The sequence below is a fragment of the Mytilus galloprovincialis genome, chromosome 6 (assembly GCF_965363235.1).
Source record: "Mytilus galloprovincialis chromosome 6, xbMytGall1.hap1.1, whole genome shotgun sequence".
Lineage (NCBI taxonomy): Eukaryota > Metazoa > Mollusca > Bivalvia > Mytilida > Mytilidae > Mytilus > Mytilus galloprovincialis.
Window position 1 is genome coordinate 43,290,466 of NC_134843.1, and position 22,807 is coordinate 43,313,272.

Consider the following 22,807-nt stretch of genomic DNA (forward strand, 5'->3'; position numbering starts at 1 on the left):
TCTTTCAAATTTCAACTAAAACTGACATCACATAAAAAAAATTGTTTTTGCAGATAAACAATCTTAAAAGGTGTCCAATGAATTTAATGAGTCAATTTTGAGGTGAATTCCCTTGAAACAAATTGTTTGTCTCAACCATTTAAAGACATTCCCATGTTAAACAGCCAAATTACAGGTAAGAAGTACAAGACAAAAGGAATGTGAACAACCTTTTGTTACCTGTCCCCAGGCAGTCTTGTTAGCCATTTCCTTTTCACAAAGTAATTCCATCTCTATATCAAAGACTTAATCATTAAAATATTATCTCTTTTGTATGCTTCAATTCTTTACAGAAATTGTTAGGTAAACTGAACAATTGGGGCCTGACTGAAGGGAGAATTATCATTTGTTTAATCAGGTGATTAATATGACAATAGCATATTCTGGTAATATTATTTAATATCTCCTTGAACAATTCACTGATTCATCATAAACTTTAAGGTAGAAGAATAGTAGAGTATTCTTCAGAGTTCGAGTTCTACTTTTTTACCATATAAACAAAGCATATATGATGGCATTATTTATGCAAAGTATATGAATTTTTATTCAATGTAAAATATGCATAGTCACTTTTTGAAACTTTATTTGCATAAACTTCAAGAGTTCAATATTTTTTTTATTCTTTGCTTAGTTCAACAGTCCCTTATTATGGTTTTTCAATAAAATGGACTCCAACTAAGGTGTGATAAACTTGTTCCAATTTTCTCTGAGAAACCCAATTAAATACCAAGTTTCGAGAAAATCCTGGAGATCAATTAAATGATAAAGTGTCTTTATATCAAAAAGTGGGATAATTAGAAAAGAATTGTTAAAAACCAAGCAGAAAAGTCTTTGGATAATAGTGCCATTATGAATCGGTCATGTGTAACCAAATTTGACAGTAATTACAGGTATATGTTTACGAAGGTGAGAAACATGTCCATGAAGAATGACCATTCAACATAAATGGTCACTTGTCACACCAATCTCCCTGCTGGCATTCATCTAATTTATGGAATGCCTGTTTTGTTAAGATGGCTCCAGGTCAAGGTTCAATCATAATGTATTGTGTTGCCAATATTTCTTCCACAAAATGCCAAAATATTTACATAAATGTTTATTCATAAGTCTGAAAGGAACTATTTATTTTACTGAAAGAACATATAATGTTTTCTTTAACAAATTCCTTTCTTTTTTAAGAACAATAACTTATATAAACTTACTATACATATATTTGCATCAAATGGTGTACATTTAAACTGAATCCTTTAAGTGCATGCATCAAATCAGTCGTAAAATTGGTAATTTCCCAAAATGATACTTATTTTTTTAATTTTGAAAAGCTTTCAGGAAGTTCCCTCTATGAGATTACTAAGGATAATATTTCATTATCAAAACCTGCATCTAAATGGAAAGGAAAACATGCATAAATTGTAATCTTCCAGGAAGAAAAAAATGGTTTGAAATAAATTTGATGAAATTTTTATTTTAAAAGGTTTTAAAATCATATCTTCACTAAATAAATCTCGACATAGGAAAATCCTTTGTAGTGCTGCTTTTTCAAAATTTAAGTTGTCAGAACTAAATAAAATTTGAAAATTTGAACACAGAAGTTTATAATCAGTTCCCTTGATAAAAAAAATTGAATCCAAATGCATTCTACTTATCCACCCCTTAACTAATACAGCCATGTGAAAACGAATCCAATAAAATTTACAGAAAACAATCCTCAGATATCATAAACATCCAAGTTATCAGTTTTTGGCTTAATCAGGATATGTTCCAAAGTTCTGTATACTAAGTGATAATATAGGACCAAACTTGTACCCTGTTATCAGGATTGGGGCCATTTGGTTCCCTTTCAGATGGTACTTTGAACTGATTCTGTTTGCATTTGGTACAAGATTTATCTTATCTTGTCCCGAAGTTTATTTGTACTTTTTATCTAAATATTGTGTAACTAGTGTGTTCAAAAATTATCACAGTTTTCAAAATTCATCACAATATTCTTATATAGTTTGTTTGTTTTTCTTCTAAACTTTGAAAAAAAAATGTAATCATTTTTTCATCCATGAAATCACAAAAAGTGTTATCATAATTTATATCTTGGACAAATTATCAATAGATGCTCTTATCACAATGCAATGATTATTTTGAAACAAGGGAGTTAACTCTAATTGACTTTTCCAACTCTAAAAAATCTTTTGAACCTTTGCAATCTTGTAAAACATCTGAATACAAGGCTTAATAAGTAATTAGATGGTTAGAATGCCTGGATGTATATGTTTTCAGACTTTGATGTTAAACAGGTAAACTGTCTTTGAAGTACAAAGACAATTTTTTTAAAGGTGTAACAAGAAAATCCAGGTAACAGTCATTAATCAGCTGACTGAGAAGCCCCAGGTATTTGTTAAAGCAATCTCCATGCCTGTAGACAAGTTGTCTGTCATGAAATGGCACTGAGGTGATACAATGGAATATTATGTCAAAAATATGTCTCATTTGTTCCCATTATTTTTATTTATTTGGGAACATCTCCAAAACCAAAGTTACATGTAAATACCCCCTGCAGGAATTGTTTTTTTTTTCTATTACAAAATTATCTATAACAATATTTATTGGAAAGTAGGACAAATCAGTTGCAAAATCAATTAAGATCTTAAAAGCAAAAAAGTTTTTCAGAGTTAAAACACTTTATTTACGTTAAAAGTTTAATGAAAGTGTATTTTAGTTTTTAACAAAAGAAAAGAATACCCCCACATTTTCCCTCTTCCTTTTTGTGCCATTAGTAGCAAAAAGATAAAAACATATGGAATATGTCTGTGCAATAAACTGCCTAAACCTCAGGCCATTTATATATACGACTATACTGCCAAGTTTGGTCGCTTTACAAAAACACAGGTGAATTCAATCCCCAGGTAAAAATACTATCATCTAAATCCTGAGTTACTATTTCATCTTTAATGAATACCTTTACATCTGAAGCATGACAAAAAACATTATGCTTGGAATCTCATACTTAACAAAATGATCAAGTTTCAACATCGCCACGGGAATAAAAAAATCATATCAGGTCACCTGAACCGAAAACATGAAAACATCGTTAATGTACCTTTAATTGCTTTTTCTCTATTTTTGGTGGTAAATAAGGATGTTCCATTATAAGGGACTGTTTGTTCCAAATGGTACTATATCCTATTAAAGTAATTTAATAATAATGCTTTTTAAAAGTCACTTTTTAAAAAAGAAACTACAGAATTTCCCCGATTCATAGATTAAACATATCTTCTTCGCAACCCAGCCATAAAAGGAAATCGCGACACTTTGATACAATTGCCTCTTAGATGTCTTTCGTCACTTAGACACAAAAATTCTCAAACCAAATCTATATTTAAGTACTTCTTTGAACTCGCTGTTGGACTTTCGGATCCTAATCTCAAGTATTTCTTTTGAAGTTCTTAAAATTGACTTTCATTGTGAGAATTTTATGAATATGCATTGTCAGGACCCGAATAAATTATCAGGTCTATTAAAGCAGCATTCCTAAGAATTATTCTCCACTGAAATTTCACCTGTCAGAATTCTAAATGAATTTGTAATCAAAATGTACCTTTATCAATCAAAAGTGGGTGACACCTCAGACTTAATTAACATGTTCATGCCACATAGCAATTTTCATCTATCTTTTTTTTTCATATTTGGTTATATATTTTGGAGTCATCTTTGAAAAATGTTCTTTTCACTTTATAAATGAAGATGACATACCAAACAGACCCTGAGGGTCTACATCTTAATCAAAGAATCTACCAAGTGTTAAATAGCTTTTTTTTTCTTTGAGTCAGAATATAATTTAGTTTAGATAGTAGATAAACCTCTCCCAATATTACCAAAAAATCAACTTTTATGTCATTATGATAATATATTACAAAAATGATTACTAAGATGGTCCTGTTCCATATATGGTCATCTTGAGTGTTTATAAAAGTCATATTAAAAACGTCATGCATTAAAAAAATCATGTGAAATCACTTGTTGATTTAGGTTTGATTTCAAAATACTTCAAAATAGTTATGTTAATATTACATCTTATTAATTGAAAATTTTCAGTTCTACTTATCTTTTTAAAATATCAACATAAAATTTTTTTTCTCAATAATATCAATTTCAAACAAAACATCTTGTTACAATTAAATATTTCTATCTTGTTTAACATCTAAGTCAAAGAAATTCATTGTGCAGTTCTTTTACGTTTTTTACCACAAAAAAATCAATTTACAATAGATATGCATGTTAAACTAAGTCAAAGAAGTTCATTGTGCAATTCTTATTTTCCCAAAAAAACTTGATTTACAAAAGAATCATGCATGTTTAAATTAAACTATATTTTCTCTACCTTAAATCCATCCTCCTATGATATTTAATCCTGTATTTCTCCATAGTTCTCCCTCCCTCACATTGAACTTTGCTATTGTCTAAAAATGTCCCAATCATCAACGATATAAACTTATAATTTCCTTTATATATACCAACCCTTATCATTTATAAGACATAACATGACAGAACAAATGCAGATAAAGATGGAAACCAAAGAAACTTTTTCATGACAAAATATTGAAACATCTGCCATCGATAAATATGGGAAGATTGGACAATTGTTTAATAGATGCCATCAGAGAGAGGTTCTACCCATCACCTGTCTTTTATAGTTAAAGACTGTATCATGTAGCATAGACTGATACCGTTCTGATAGTTGGAATAATGATAACTATTCCTAAGATCAACAGAAAAATCACCTGCCAGGACTAATCTCTACTTATATTACCATTTCATTTTTGACAAAATTACCCATCAAAATCTAAAAGTTTTGTAACTTGAAAAAAAAAATTATGGATAATAAGTTAATTTTCTGCTTCAAAAAATTTGAAATCAATTTGAAACCATGACTAAAATACATCTTCCAAATTGCATTTTGAAGATGTTCAAAAAAAGATAAATTACTAATTTACAATATTCAATGGGGTAAAAAAAAAATTAAAGTGCTATATATGTAAATTCCCCTTCTTATTTGTCTTCTTATTTCTTTAACTTTAAAATTTTTAACTGACCAAAAATGTTTGTTGTTTCAATGAATAAAGAATTTAATTTGATTATCTATTTAACTTTAGTTTTCATTATTCAAAATAAGTTATCAGTCTACTGAGAAAAATCAGAAATATTGAACTTCATGAATAAAATCATTGTCTAAAATGCAAAAATATAGAATTTCTCATATTATTTTTTTCAATGTATGGTGCAATATTGGCCTTAAACAATCAGTCCATTTCTATAAATGTCTAAAATTAGCAGAATTAAAGTTTGATTCTGTGTGCTTAAATTCAAAATTCATCATTGAATTTCAACCTTTTTCATTTCACAAGTAATGAGCCATGAATTTACAGTAAAAAAATTAAGATAGCAAACTGACTGACTGAAGCGACACACTTTTGTGTTTAGTGTTAGTAAAACATTAATTTCTTGTTTTGTTCATGCAACAATGTGTAAATGTCATCTAGTTTTTTGGGGAAAGCCTAAAATTTCCTATGACAAAATGACTAACATCATCCTACATCCAAATTTTCCATTTTCTTATTTATTCAGAATTACGAAATTTGGAATAAATCTAATCTCATATCAGTCTATCTTTTTTTAAAAGGGAGAGATGGGTGCTACATGGTACCTTTTAAAACATGAAGTTTAAAGTTCAGATAAATTCAATAAGCCAACTGCATGATGACCCAAACAAAATTTCTTGATCAATTTACTTATATAAAACACCAAATATTAAAAAGACCCAACCCGCAACCATGAAGGAGTTCAGGTCCTTGTCATTATTGCAACGCTAAAGGAGCAAAAATTTCTGAATTCACACTTGACATCACAAAATCTGTACTTATGATATGGTGTGAATTGAGAAGAATCATTGGAATCAACTATTTCTGAATTCATACTTTGTAAGGACTGATTAGAAGATTAGAACAAGTAACTTTGTAATTCAGTATCAGGTACCTTATCAACCCAATTTATCAGAGTAACCTCAATGAAAGGACAAGGGAGCCTGATCATAAGCAATTGATTTATCTCAAACTAGCAAAAAATCTGAAGTTAGCCATTTTATCATGAAGCAATATTCTCAGATGGAAACAAGTCATTTCAACATGTCCAAAGAGCTTTCTTTTCTCAAGGTAAACTGGTTTTTGAAAGTGATTAATAATTGTAAAAATTAAATTCCTGGAAAAAATGGTCACACATCCAATCTAATGAATTAATCTTAAATTCTATAAAATTCTAAGCAAATAACAAACAAAATATCAAGGCATGCTAGAAAGTTAACAAATTCCAATACCTGGTGACCGCTGGAGTTGTTAGAGGCTTCATTATGCATGATGCAAGAATCCACAGAAATCAGCCTTTGTCACCCAATATGCAATCATCATATGTATGACAGTTACTTAATTTTAACAGAAAGATGAGTTCATTATTCTTGGCAAGTATTCAATGACATGAGACCTTGTAAAACTTGTCGAACTGTGTAAAAAGTTCGAAAACCACAAGCCGGACTCTCAAGACAAGACGCCTACTTGAGAATAATCTGAACGGATACAGGTCGAAGACAACATTTTTCAAAACGACATGACTCAGAAACAATGTTTTCCTGTTTGTCTCCTGATACACTTGAGTGATTCACATAAGTCGCAGAATATGAAACAGCATTTCTTTATATATCACGATATTAATGATTGTAATTTGTGGCACCTAGTGGGGACATTCATATAGGAATTAACTCAAGTGTCAAATTTTATGAAGCACTTGTGAATAAGTTTAGGAGAAAATGTTTAAATTTGAAATCAATTTTAGAAATAATCAGGTATAATTATCAGTAAATATCCCTTTTAAATAACTGTCACATAATTTACGGAAATAAGAATAAGAAGTAAACAAGTAATATAAATACATTTTCAGATGATGTAAATACTTTTTTTTGTTATGTATTGTATTCAATACTAAAGATTCTAAATTTGTCATCAAAGTATCTCATATATATTGGTACTAAAAGTACATTAAAAGTCACAAATAGTAAGACTTAATGAAGAAAAGGTTGTTGATTTAAAAAACTGTAACAGGAACACATTAACATAAAGCGTACTTTAAGGTCAAATATCCTTTTGATTTCAAACTTTTTTTTTTCTTCGAATATCTTATAAAATGAACATTAAAATTCAATTAAAAATGAAAATATGCATCACCAAAGGGAGATTACCCATTTTTTTCTTCAGCATCAGTTGCAGTCAAAGAATTTTGTTACCTGTTGCATGTAAAATCTTTTTACAAAGATCTTTAAACTGTAACTCTCTCATTGTATAAAACTAATGAGAAAATGCACACCTGTAACTTCACTAAGATCCAATATACCTGTCGCAAAGTTTACAACACCAATAAAGCATCAGGTTTTATTAATGTATAAAATAAAATTCATGAAAAGTTGTTCAAACATGATTTATTCCATTATTTGGGCACTTTGAATAAGTTGCTTGTCAGACAAAGGGACAAGTATAATTGTTAGAATTCATCGTCATGAACACAGGTATTTGGTGGTGCGGCCAACCATCCTGTACCGAACTTTAAAGGTAATTTAGATTGATATACAGCCAGGGTTGTCAGACTATGTAATTGGAGACACGAACACAAGAGTTGCTCTGTGAGAAAGTTTCTGGCGAGATAATAATGGTTTTAATATTAATAATAGGTACTGAGGGTACATGCTCCAGTGAGCATCATTAAATAAGCAAATTTTATACAGTGCCAAAAGCCGTGAAAATCGAACATGTGTAATCTCTGATCGACCAAAATTAAATCTCCACTAAAATTCTTATCAATGACTCTTTATAAAGTTTGATTTCCAGAGTTATTGTTGGAAACCACCCAAAATCGTCAACATTTGCTAAAATCTTTTACAAAAAGGTTGGCTTAAAGTTACTAGCCATGAATTCTATGCCTTTTGATCAACTTGTGAACTATTTGATTAGCATAATGGCTTCAAATGTGAAATTAACTGGATTATCATATAAATATTTCATTAGTTTGTACAAAAATCTCATAGTGTGTAAGAATTAAAATTCCACTTGGAGTTCTTTTTTTCAATGCCTGTGAAACTTTCACTTCTAAAAGAATCCCTTCCAATTCCCAGTTAAAAATAGCATTCTTTCCAGAGAAAAAAAAGGATCAAAAACAAAAGGCAGTCATGGGTGGACACTACAATCTTTTTAAATAAAAATCAGATGTCAACAATGCAAGATATCCTGAATGCACTTAAATACCACTGAACTATTAATAACAAATATAGTCTTTTTTTAAATATCAAGATATAACTACTAATCTTTAGTAGAATGAATGAAAAAAACTTACAATACACATCTTGACAATGAAACAGACTTTGACATTTGCCAATTTAAACTGGGACTATTAAAATACACTGAATTTATCTATTAGTCCTAGATTTAAACTATAAAACCAGATCTTCTTTCTCTCATTTTTTCTGTTGTGATAGTTTGAATTAAGAGTACACAAGATCACATAGATAAGTATAAGAAAGAAAAACAATATGTTTATTAAGGAAATTGTTAATTGTTGACTTACAGGAAGGGATTTGTCAACTTATAAAGAAAGACATTATTATTCAATATCGGTACTGACATTTAAAGCTATTGTAAAAAAACATAGATAAGTAGGATTATCCTTGTATATTATCAGTCTGTAATTAAAACAAATTCTTAAAGTCTTTTCCTTGAACAAATAGCATAGAAGACATTATTATGTAATTTGATTTCTTTGTCATAATAAACATTCTATCAAATATCAGTCATGTGAATGAACTTCTCTTTCATTCATTGAATTTCTTTCTTCTTTCTTTCTCAGAAATGACCACCTTTTGTTATTAAAAAAACTTTTAATAAATAACTGCCTACAAAATGATTTATATCTAATTTTAATAAAATGCTACACAAATATCAATATCTATCATTACAAGAGAATTGAATTCTGCATGTAAAGCTGACTACATATTCTAATAAGTAATTCTTTATAATATTCAGTAACAGCAGTTGTTGAGAAATTCCATCTATAAACAAGGTAAATAAAGGAATCATTATTATTTCGTGTGAGTCACCTTAACAGGAACTTTTAAAGTTTAATCCCAAAATGTCAATGTCTTTTGTTGTCGACCACATCATAAACCATAAACAGAAATATTCGTCAGAAAAGATCATTTTTCAATGGGATGGAAAACAAATTACGTCTCTTATAAAAACATGTTTTGAAAAAAAGAAAAGATATGTACAATGTAGGATCCATGCATGTATTATCAGACACTTTATAACCCAAGATGATAATTTAAACAAAACTCTCAACATCTCTTTAAAAAGTTCAAAATGTTTAAATCAATATAATTGAACATCAAAAAGTTTATAATCATATAGTTTTATCTAATTATGGATTTTAAATAGAAAACCACTCTACCTTTTGGTGTTCCATCAGAGTCAAACTTCAAAAACTTTGTCATAAAACTTCATGTACTGTCCACACAGGTAAAATGGTAAGAGCTTGGGAAATCAGACTGATATGATAGGAAAAGGGGGCGGATACATTCCTAGACATATGAGGACTTTAAACTCATCAATACTCAAACAGTGCTGATTTGAATGGAATCAAATCTCCTTAGTACCTGAGGCTTTTTAAAGACAGCTAGATTTCTACCTGACCAAACAATGTAATTTCTTTTCTTAATGTCCCATTTCAATGGGGACTCTATGGCATTAAGACCATTCAGGTGGAACTCATGCTAATATTAAATAAATACTTTACAAAAAGTTTTCCAAAACAATTTTGACATGGTTTATTAATTTAACATTTCTTTTATTGAAAACTTTTTAAAGAAAAATCAATTTTTGGAGAAATTTGAGAAATTCTAGAAATGTAGTTTAAAAAGTGAGAAAAACTGTATAAAAGAAACTTACCATAGTATGAAAAAGTTTTTTAAAGTTTCTCTGTCACAGGTAACAATGAGACTGTCGTCTGCTAAACATAAGTCATCAATATGGAACCTATGTCTTATTTGCCGATCCCCTTAAAACGTGATTCCGATATCAGGTAAAAACTTGTCAACCAATAGATGCTGTGTTCCAGGTGTATTATAAAGTGTCTCAGAAAGTAATGACAATTTATGAATAGGTGCCGTGAGGGCTGGCTCTACCTGAGCATGTTATTTATAGAAATCGGAGAAGTTTGTTGCCTGATTCCTCAGGTAGAGAATTGCTGTTTGGCCAATAAACAATTTACCACTTTATGCACTTAGTCTATAGCACCTATACGACAATGGAACTTCTTTCAATTTAAACAAGGAATGACTGTGCCAAACACTCCGTTGATAAATAGAATCTATTGTCCCCAGGTAAAAATCTTTAATTATCAAAGCCAAGATCTTGATTCTGCCGTCAAGCTAGTTCCCTGGTCTTCACATCACCACATAGAAAATGTTTATTTGAAGTTAAATGTCACTTGTAAAACTTTTTATCACTGTTAATCAATTCCACAGCAATGAAATTAAAACTGCAACCTTTTAAGGTTTTCAATGGTTCTTTATAGTTTGTACTTTTGTTTTGTGACAGTTTTTAAACCTTATTTAAATCTTTTAAGCGAATATGGAACTAGTCAATTAAAAACTTGATACAGTTAATACTTTGCAGACTGTTGAATGCACACACAAAAGTTATCGTCCATAAAACAAGATATCCAAATAATTCACTAATGACATCTTCAACTCAAACTTTTCTCTCAAATTAACTTTATTCCTTTCCGACTTGAAACTGGATTATAAACAATTTGCATTAATTATTATTTCTCCAGGTGATTAGATATCAATTGTCAGTTTAGAGATAATCAAATTAGCATGTATGTCCAGGCCTTGTTATTCACTCCACCTGGAAGGGCACTTAATTACATACAAAGAGAGACACAATTTTTCTCAAAGATATATATCTTTGGTATTATCTCATTACTTATTGTCCAATTAGGTCCTGTCCTGCTAGCAGGCTTGACAGGTATTCATCAAGGTGTGGAATCACAGGTGAGATGTTTGTACCTGTATGGGTAATTGATGCTTGGTCACAGATAACACTAAATCAAAGTCAAAACTCTAAGAGACTGCAATGACAGATAACCACTTATTTTACCTGCCAGCTAGTTTATAGTCTTTGAACTTTGGGCAGGTACCAAGATAATTAAAAGTTCAGGTGAAGTTATAGTAATCTACCTTTATATCTATCTTACAGTTTCCCTACATTTTCATTCAAATTCCTCACCAACATATCACTAAGGATGTGTACGTTATGACACATAGACAAAATAGCTAATAAAATTCTACAAAATATTATGTTACAGTTTCTGTGATATCAAACAGGTTGTTGCAAAAGAACTAAAAGAATTGCAAAAATGCATGTTTATTGTTATTGCACAATTGAAAGTTGAAATAATGGCATTCTCCCAAATAAAAAAAGTTCTTAATAAAAATTTGGCAATTACAGAATCCAGGACCGTTGACAGTGTAATATAATATTTAAGAAAAAAAAATTGAATCATTCGATTCCTGTTTTTGGCAAAACAAATTACGCTAAGTGCCCCAGTTAAGATTAAACAAATTTTAGAAATAAAAAAGGCATAAAGAACATATCTATAAAATGGTTATTAAAGTGGTGTCATTTACCAAGTTTTTCAGCCAAATTATAGCTCATAAGTACAATTATGAAAGAGACTTTGTGAAAATAATTCCCAAGTTTTATGAAGCCAACCATGCAAGAATTTGTTTACAGAATATTTTATCTTGAAAAGGCACTTTTACCAATTTTGATTTTTTAATTAAGTTAATAAATTTTGTTTTTCATTTCAATTTGGTTGTAACATAAAAAGTGAGTAGGTGTTATAGAGAAAGTTTTACCTGTATTCTGTCCATGTTTCTCAACACATAATTAACAACCCAGATGTAGACAAAAGATCCCAACGAATACAAGGTGTTACTTTAGCACTTTTTTAAACTTATATATTCTTACCTAATAGTATGGGAAAAAATTGAATCAATTAACATTTTTAAATGACATCCTATGACTTCTATTTTAGGTTAAATTTTTGATGAGTAAAAATGAAAATTTTATGATTAAATTGATGTTGTCATTAATATTTTTTAAGGATAATCATATGTAACGAAATATTCTCATTCCCTGCAAGAGTGGAAAAATCGTCTAAATATTTTCAATTAGTCAGATACATTGACAAGTTTTACATGTAATGATATAATCAAGGCTAATGACAGAATTGATATATCATTCTGAGTGGACAAGATTTTGATGACTAGGGGTACCTGACTGATAGGATGACCGACATGTGTGTTAGTACTTTGGATCCTGAGATAATTCTGATCATGTCTGATCATAATACCAGTGTACTTATCACTTAAGTTATCCAACCATCTGCCATCATTACAGTCAATAAATGTTTGCAAAGTATGCACATATAAATTGAATTTAATTATTCAAAATAAAACTTAAAAAAAAAATGTTGAAAATTGATTAGATACTTATGTAAAAAGTGTCAATAAAATTACCTACTATTTGCTTTATATCTTTTAAGTTCTAAATAGTAATTAAAAGGTCAATGCAACCTACCTACTTTTTTAGTTACAATTTTAGTTAACCTGCAGTTTTAGGAACATTCCAGTTTCTGACATTAAAGTCACATATTTGTTACAAAGTCCGCCAATTTACATTGTTTTAATAGTAAGTATTCACCATAGAAATAGTAAAAAAAATCCTTCATACAATGTTTACCTGAACTTTTTTTTATTGCTGACTTTGCTCTTTAGTTCTCTATCCTTTTTTAGCATTTTTCATACAGCTATAAACTAATTTTTTTATCCATTCATGCTTTTTATTTGTTACAACTAATTACAAACAATATGAGACATTTAGAATATACATTTATTTACTACTTCTCTGTTTCCATCACTTTAGAGATTCCGAACAAAGAGCTCAAATAAATGTCATATATTGCCAAAAGGGAGGTCATAAAGTATCTAAAAACTTTTGATGGTGTCATGCCAACTTAAAGACGACACTTGTTTGATGATCTTTGAAGAATCCTATTTCAAGTCAGACAAAATACAAAAAAAAACTTAATGCCTTTATATTATGCACCATTATTCAGCACAAATGATGCCTTAAGTCCATACTCTTGTTACTTTGCATGAGTATTGTTTCGACAAGATGGAATGAAAAGTTATGCTTCATGGAACCAGTATATGATAGGATCTTTAAACCTCCAAATACCATCAGGTTTCTGAGGCGTATAAAACATCAGTGGATATTTTTACCTGGCTAATTTACCTGGAGCTAAGCCATTTCTCTTTTGACATGAAACTTCTGTCATTATCACAGACGATCTCATTACACCAGTTGTGAAATCAAAAGTCAAATTTCTTCTATTTCGGGAATTGAATTTCATTTCCAATTCAGGATGAAACCCACATATTATTACTTCTCTTGTTAATGGATACACAAATTTGTCACATTTAAACTTTTTCCTCAATGCTGGGCGTTTATTACATTTAGATACAAAAGTACATAACTTTCAAGTCCAATTCTATCTTTTTTTTATTCATGGCCACGTCTTCAGTTTGCGTGACCTATAGAAACCAGTAAAATGTCCATAAAATTTAAACTTTCGGAAATGTTATTTAAATCATCTTAAAGTTAGGTGCCTTTAACTTTATCACAAGTGGAAAAATGTTCAAGTACTTCAAGCAAACAATCTTTCCAGTGTAGTGAAAACTTAATTATATATTAACACTTTCAAACTGATTGAATTTGGAACTTAAATTCAGGAACTTTGAATTGGTTCCAATTGAGACTCATACAGTTTAGAACTATTTCAAATCCACCAAATAAACCTGGAATCTCTATAACCTTTATTTACAAATTACATGTGTGTATTGCGTGAAACGGCATTTGCTGCATTTAGTAATAAAGTAAACATTGAGAAAACCATTTTTGGGGCATTTAATAGTTTCTTCAAAACTTTCTAAAGTTTCTGCATAGATGGTATCATTTGCACTAAAACAAAATAGCATTAAAACAACTGTATTTTCTAAGACCTCTATTTAATAACCATGACTATTACAAATTTCCTCATTCATCACACCTTTTGACATAAATTTATCATTATAACAACCTAATTTTCCAAGACCTATATTCTACAAAACTTCACACATTTCTTCATTCATTATAATGCCTATTCCTTTCAATACAAATTTCTATGAAAACAAACTCTTCAGAACTAATGCACCTATATTCATCATTCATTCTTTTAATAATAATTTGATAAACTTAAAATTCTGTTTATTTTCTGAACAAATCACTTTCACTGCATGCTTATTCTTTACAAAAACAAAAAAACAAAACATATTTTTCAAGTCCTTTATCTACATGAATTTTTCAAAATGCAAAAAATAACTTACATTAATCAAAGTGCAATTATTACTGGACATGTCTCCAAGTACTATCTACTTTAAATGACCCTGCATGGATATGCAATTACTCGAAACCCTAGATGTTTCCTTATCTTATACTTAATAATTTATACAAGATTATTTTGTTAAAGGAACAAATTAGATCTCATTATGGTTCTATTATATCAATTCTCAAACAAAGTCGCCTATCATAATTAACAACAAAGCCTATAGTTCCAACACCCTGAAAAACTTTTGAACCAAGCATGAGAAAAAAGTTTTGCTATCTTTTGAAATAGCTTGAGTCATTCTGACTTATGTTTAAATATTTTTTCCCACCAAAGATTTTGTCAAGATTCTTTATGTGTTACGAAACTTTCTGCATTTACCATTAATTGCTGTTATTAACTATTTCAAAATCTGTACATGAAATTAAGATTAATAATCACACCCAAGAATATGATAAGAAAAGGAAAAGGTTCAAGAAGGGTTTATATTGGACTGAACTTTAGAACTTGGAATTGACATGTAAGATTTCTATACTTAGTTATCAGATAAAAATATTTGGATGTAGTTTAACTTTTTGATATCATTATGACAAACAAGCAACTCTTAGAAATTCTTTAAGCTTTTAAAAAAAAAAAATCTTTTTTCATGGGCACTACAAATTAAGTTACTCAAAGTGCTCTGAAAAAAAAATATAACAATCTTTATCAAGCCTTCTTTGTCTGAATATTCAAATTATACTTTTAACTTCCACCAAACTTTTCAACAAATTTCTATGCACCCTTGCATTAATAGAATCCAGTATAATAGAGTATGGTGATTAAAATCTGGCATGTTAAGGGACATTTAGATGCATTAGATCTAGGTATTAAATTTTCTGTTTTACCTGAGAATGACTGCTACACAAATAAAGGACAATTGATGTTTAGAAAACGGAGACGTGAACAATGAGATCCCTTGAAGAATCTCTGAACCAATCAATTCAACATGAACTCTTCAAAAACGTCTGTGACGACTTCTTGGACACATGTTACACGGCATTATTCTACTTTAACCATTTTATTGAATTTCTATTTTTTCTTTGACATGATAGATGTTAATATATCAATGGTTTCATGATAATCCATTCCACGCGATATTTGACGAAGACCAATTTCTGTTTAGAGAATCAATTTTGTCCAAGCTGTTGCTGGCAACACTTTGAAAATTTCAATGCCAGTGGAAAATTCAGTATTTACTGCAATTAGATCCTGAATTTGTTTAACGATTTATGGAATATTGTTAAGTTATAGGCTTACTGAGTCATACAGAAAATTCAGAAGTTTTGACCTCACTGGCAACATAAGTTTGTAAAAAATTGCATCTTATTTTAGAAAGTTGAAAAATAGTTCACATTTAGTCTGTCAATAGAGAAACCACTCTTCTATTGGAAAAAGAAAATATATACTTTAGTCAAATAAACTAAATGTTATCTTTTATTGGAGTTATAAAGTATCAATTTGAAATTTCTTTCCCATTATTGAATATTGTTCATGGGAAAAGTAAAAAAGTTTAAAAAAACAACAACCAAAAACATCAAAATCATTTGAAATGTCTGTATTTTCTCATCTCTCTTGAAATTCAAATTTATAAATTCAAACTTATATTAATATAAGTCATATATTAAATTTATATTCAAACTTGCTAAGAACTCAAATTGAAAATTGCAAAATGAATCATTCAAATTTCTTTAATGGAAACTTTAATTAAAATTCTCTGTGAAATGATGGTCCTTTTGAACTATATAATATAGCTTCAAGGAATATCTGCTGGCTATATATAAATTACAAATTTTCACCATAAAATATTCAGTTTTGATTCATGAGATATAGCATACTTTCTATATATATAGATGGAACATCATCGGAAATGTATGCAAAGTCATGCTTAAATAAGAACTGTGCTCATTGTCATAAAATCCTTAGACATTGTATATATGCATCCTTGTGACTTAATGACAAAGTTTTCAAATAGGCAATATTTATTCTTGTCTTGTTTGATCCCCCTGAAGTCCCCTGCTTTGTCCCCTACTTTAACAAATTTTAGCAACAGTAAATGAAATATAAAATGATCATGATTATAATATTCTCAGAATTTAAACATGATCATTCCCAAAAATAAAACACATGCAAAAGTTCCAGAGTTCAAGGTAACCAGGCAAATTTCACAATTTTTTATTTTGATGGGTGAACATTTTTTAATCTTCTACCAAATCTTAAATTTTTTTTGAGAAGAGATTAAATATGGTACTATTGATATTATTTTGATTCAACAGTAACCAAAATTTATTCTGCTATCTATGAAAAACAGCTTTATGAGTGTGTGAAGGATTAAAACTAAGACTAGAGGAAAATGGTCAAAAGTTTGCTTTCTCAAAAACTTGAAATATAATTTTAAATATATATCACTCCTTCACAAAAATAGATTAGATTCATTTATTAAGGACGCTTGAACTCTCGATTTACTGTCTTTTGTAACTATGCTTACAGAATAAGTCTATATTTCATCTTCAACAAAAATCACTTAGGGAGAGACATTCAAGGGTAGTAATTGGAGCAATCATTATTTTTCACAACGTTTTTTCACTAGAAATCTAATGCCTCTGCTAAACATGTCACTTTTTTCAAACAATTTAATGAAAAGACGTAGCATTATGTCCATTAAATGAAGTGCTGGAGAAGAAATAAACCCCACACTGTGTCGTATGTTCATTAATCACATTCAATGTATATTCTCTGTGATAATTTCAATACACAATTTGACAGAAAAATTACATGGACATAAAATGCTTTTATCCATTTTAAATTATAGGACATCTTCCTTCTGGCTCAGGTTGTTGTCCATTAAAAACATGTTTTTTGACAATGTACCTGAGACATGGGAACTTTTCCAGTTTTTGTTCGATTGTCATTTAAAGTAAATACATGGGACAATAAATGTCAAACTACCAGACGATCTTAACAATGGTATGGTTTAAGGAACCCAGGTAGAAAAACCGGTGAATATTCCTAGGTCAACAAAAAATTGAAGCACTTATATAATATGGTACCTGAGATTACCGTAGTACAGGTAGTAACAAGAGGATAATAAATTCCTCAGTCAACAGAATACAAGTTTTATAATAAGGGTATCATGGAATGTCTTATCTACTTTAATAGCATATGGCCTTAGGAATGGGTGGCTAACATCTACACACATTTTTTATGTGATGGATTTCTTATCTTTTTTTTTTTTATGATGGAATGAATCTTGACTTGGAGCACAATTATGGATGTGCAAGTTTGCACAGATTCTGACAAAAATCAGATAATAGAAATTAATCTGGTCAAATTTTCATCATTATAGATATGATCCATTGAACCTGATCCCAAGGCCTTATTACTTGATATAAATCTGTTTAGGTAGTAGTATAATAATTTTAATCAAAGTATATATAGATCAAACAAGATAAACAGAATCAAATCAAAGAATCCATATAGGTGAAATGAACACATGACCGATCAGTTAAATTAAGGAGACTTGATTTACTAATCTTCTAATCGTGCACAAACTTCAATGTACATAAAAATCTACAAAAAAAGGGGGGGGGGGACTTCTATTGTTCATTTAAAAATTTATTTTTCAACTACATAATAATAACAATAATGTCCCCCCACCCCCTCTCCCTTTTTCCTGAGAATGGTATATTAATCCCTCCCCTTCCCCAATCAATAGTTTCAAAGTTGTACAAATGTACTAACATAAATCATGCAAATTTCTTTAATAATACCATTTAATTACATTTTGAAGGTTTTGAATCAAAATTGACATATTTATTTTGTCATCTAGACTTCCATGAAAGCAGTAAAATTATACTTCATGTAATTATGAAAATCAGACTGAATATTTAATTTCCCTGACAAAACTATTGATATGAAAATTAATGACAATTATGATCAGAAACATGTTACATGTTGTAATGGAATATTTTTCGTATTTGATTTCTACAAAAACGTACGGCGCCTTGCAACATGTTGCCAACTTCGTCTTTAGAACAATGTCTTTTCTCTCATCAGGATGGTAACATTTTGTCATCATTTTATCAATAATGTACAAGAGCTGTTTTCTCTACTTTATGCATCAAAGATTTTCCCTAGCTATGATTAAATCAGTCATTTCACTCAAAATAAGACATTTTCTCAAAGAAGTGGTAAAACAATAAAACATTATAGAAGATGCCTTTAGCTATTTTACCTTTATACCGATAAAAAAACATTTGAATATATTTTTGCATAAATTACGAAATCAAATGTATACTTCTTGACCCTATGCCCTGCCTTTTTATATATTGTTTCTAAATTAATCATTTCAAGGTGTTGCTTGTCTTTCTTAGAAATCAAAAACAACTTTACAAGACAAAGAAAGATCGTGATAATTCAGAACTTTTCACTTTAGCAAATGATTGCTCATCAACAAAACAATATGTGAAAGAGTTTGGGACCAAATTGAAAAGTTCAACCAGTCCAAGACCAAAGAAACATTTGCACCAAATTTTGAACTCCTGCAGCTTTCTTTAGAATTTTGATCAAAATTAGGGTGGAAACAGCAACACTCCCCTTTTTTACTCCAAATACCATATCCTGAAAGCCCCATTTCAAAATTTCTGGATCTGCAACTGGTTGGCCATGATGCCAAAAATAATACAGAGCCTTGAAGTATATTGGAATTATCTATAATTATTGTCCTTCAATACAAATATTTATGGGAAATAATAGTTTCCTAATAATTATCAATAGTTAGTGAACTATGACCTTTAAATCCTTAAGCACAAGACCAAAATAACAATAATTTTCAATACTGACCTTCTACAAACTATATCTGTCTTGACTTTTCTGTTTAAAACCTGTAAGGAGAAAAATGACATGATGTATAGAAACTGAATGAATGGTTTTTCCAACAAATCATTGTACAGGTACTTGAAAAACTTAAAAATACCATAGTACAAGCTTCACAAGTAGCATCTTTCAAGGAAACAGATGAAGTGGATCCATCATTTGACTTTTGAGACCTTCCTTTTAGGATATAAGCTTAGAAGTAAGGAACTGAATAATCACAGTTAGGAAAAACATGGCCAGGATCCTTTGCAAAGCTATATATGCAGAAACAGATTAAGGCAGGAGTGGGGATGCTCACATCCCCTTATGAAACTATATTGGTGATTAATACATAGACATTTTACATTTCCCAATCCAAATGTTGCCTAGTTTGCCCCTCACACACACCCCTCCCCTTTTTCCAAAGTTCTGAATATGCATCTTATTGAACCAAGAGTTGTATAAAAAGAAAGTGTAGCTCCTATAAAAAATCTTTAAAGTTGAAAAAAAATATGACCATGTTTACACTATGAGTGACCAAAATTTCTACCAAATATAAGAATACATATAGCTCAGGTTATGAGAACCAAGTTCACAAAACTTCATTCCTCAGGACTGGAGAATAATACCTCCATCTAACCCCTATTGTTCTAAATATAATCAAATCAATCAGTGGCTAACAATTTCTAATAATTTAATTTTGGATGAAACACGTCTTCTGATTGGCCGACGTTATTTTGTTGTCAGCCCATAGACATAATTTAGCCATGTGACCGTGACATCATCAACGTTTTTTCATGGTTTTCTACGGTTTAAAATGGAATTTAGAATTAAATTATAAGAAATGACTGTAATATTTTTTCTGTCTATTCGAAATAACATAAACAAATGTGTCCAAAGTACACGGATGCCCCACTCGCATTTTTTTGGCATTAAAATTAGAAAGATCATATCATAAGCAACAAGTGTACTAAGTTTCAAGTTGATTGGACTTCAGCTTCATCAAAAACTACCTTGACCAAAAACTTTAACCTGAAACTCCCACTTTCATTTTCTATGTTCAGTGGACCGTGAAATTGGGGTCAAAAGTCTAATTTGGCTTAAAAACTAGAAAGATCATCTCATAAGCAACAAGTGTACTAAGTTTCAAGTTGATTGGACTTCAGCTTCATCAAAAACTACCTTGACCAAAAACTTTAACCTGGACGGACGAACGGAACCACAGACGGACGGACGGACGAACGGAGCCACAGACCAGAAAACATAATGCCCCTCTACTATCGTAGGTGGGGCATAAAAATGTGGTGCACACTGTAAATAACCCTCTACGCGTGTTATTCAGTGTGCACCATTCCTTAATTAATTTTTTTCAAAAACAAAATTTTCTTTACAAGGAAAATGTATTGTGTACAGCGATCATTATGTAACCAATACAACACTTAAAGGCGAAGTAACACAGTTTAATCAAAAGTACATGTATGTAGGACTAAAGAAACTATGTACCAGTAGTTACAACTTTTATGAAAACAGTATACTAGTATCACATGAACATTAACATGGGATGTCTACTTTTCACTATTGCTCTTTATTGCAATAAACCAGTGCTTCTTAGAAGGAACTGATGGGAAATAACATATGAATAAACATGGGATGTCTACTTTTCACTATTGCTCTTCATTGCAGGAAACCAGTGCTACTTTGCAAGAACTGGAGGATAATAATTTGTTTTAAACCATAATGGAATGTAAAATCAAATTCAAGCTTTTAGACATGACACTTTGAAACTTTATATGCATGATATTCTAGCTATAGCAGTGAGATTTTCCTCGACTTTGATGGTTATTTTTATTAAGCAGATGCAGCTCATTTGAAAGGAATAATTGTCATGCTACAAGTACCACAAATGACCTGTAATTGCAATGATGAACTTTAATACCAATCAAATAATCAGTTTCCACTCACATTTGCAGGCATTTTCACAGACAATTCTTGATATTAGTCACTTATACCAGAATCATATTATCGCTGTAAATTAGAGCAACAACTTCCTCTCACAAATGCTGGTGATTAATTCTGAAATTCATGTATCCTGAAACTTTTGACTTTTACCATCATCTCATTTTCCCATATTTCATGCTATAATTTTATTCAATATAATTGGAATCATTTTTGGCATGAAACCCAGCAATTGTCAAATTATGACGATTATATACAGTATACCAGTTCCACAATAAAGGATGAAAATTGTCTGTTAATTTGGAAACAGAGAGGAAATGCCTAATTTCTAAATTGCTCAACACAATCAAGTTACAAGTCTGGTTATTTTGGTAACCATGATTAAAGCTTCCAAAACTTGGCAGCATTGTTATATTATCCCCCAAATGAAAAACATGTTTTTGTTCTGCAAGCATGCATGTACTCTTCCAATTTTAAAATTAAACATCAACAAAAGTGAAAAGTTACAGAATCATAATATTTGTGCCAGGCTAACAGAACTTTGGATTTAATACCGTAATTTCATTACCAAAGAAGATTCTATTTTTCTATAATTTCACAAATTTCAACCTCTCTATTGCTTCCTTCTTCTTTGTTCAAAATTTTGATATAACGACTAAAACACTTCTTAGAAAAATAACTTATCTTTTCAAAAGTAAATTTAAGACACTTATCTCAAAAAGGTATCTTAAATTAAGACATCTCAGGGGCGGATGCAGGAATTTTCGAAAGGGGGGGTGCTAACCCAGGGCAAAGGGGGGGTGCAGGGGGGGTGCAAAACATATGTCCCGATACAAATGCATTGATCGGCAAAAATAAAGGGGGGGTGCGCACCCCCGGAACCCCCCCCTGGATCCGCCACTGCATCTAGAAATCTGACAAATTGATGAGACATTTTTTCTAGCAACCTTTATTTAGTTGCACCTTCTCACAAATGTCTATTTTTTATTACAATAAAAATGTCATTTAATAAATTGCTGCAATTTTGACCAGTCTTCTTTTTAATTGAATTTTCCTGTCTCAATATCAAAGTTCAAGTGCCACTCAAAACTGTCAACTATTGGAATGGAGGGAGGGTGGACTTTCAATAAATAACAGATGCATTGGTTTAATTCTCAGATTTTTCTATAGTCAGTTTTAATGAAATTCTGATGCATTATTTCTGTAGTGTAGCAAATCAATCCTCTTTGAATTTTTTATGGTGATCCACATCTGGTTTATTGTTGAAGACAGGAATGGTCATCAAAACTACCACCTATATTTACGAAAACCTCTATGGATGACAACATACAGCTGAAATATGCCTGAA

At 30.3% G+C, this 22,807-nt stretch overlaps 1 protein-coding gene across 6 annotated transcripts in view; it reads right to left on the reverse strand.

Moving 5' to 3' along the window:
- The window catches only part of LOC143079644 (uncharacterized), a 43,092-nt gene that overhangs the window by 11,074 nt on the left and 9,211 nt on the right, over positions 1–22,807 (reverse strand). For 2 of the 6 annotated variants that reach the window (XM_076255100.1, XM_076255101.1), the window contains exon 2: positions 19,492–19,532. The gene's annotated coding sequence lies outside the window, so the exon portion shown is untranslated. Of the gene's footprint in view, positions 1–6,400; positions 6,608–9,570; positions 9,718–10,067; positions 10,997–12,043; positions 12,156–19,491; positions 19,533–22,807 lie in introns of those variants that run through there. The other 4 variants (XM_076255104.1, XM_076255102.1, XM_076255099.1 and 1 more) reach the window with 4 other exon arrangements.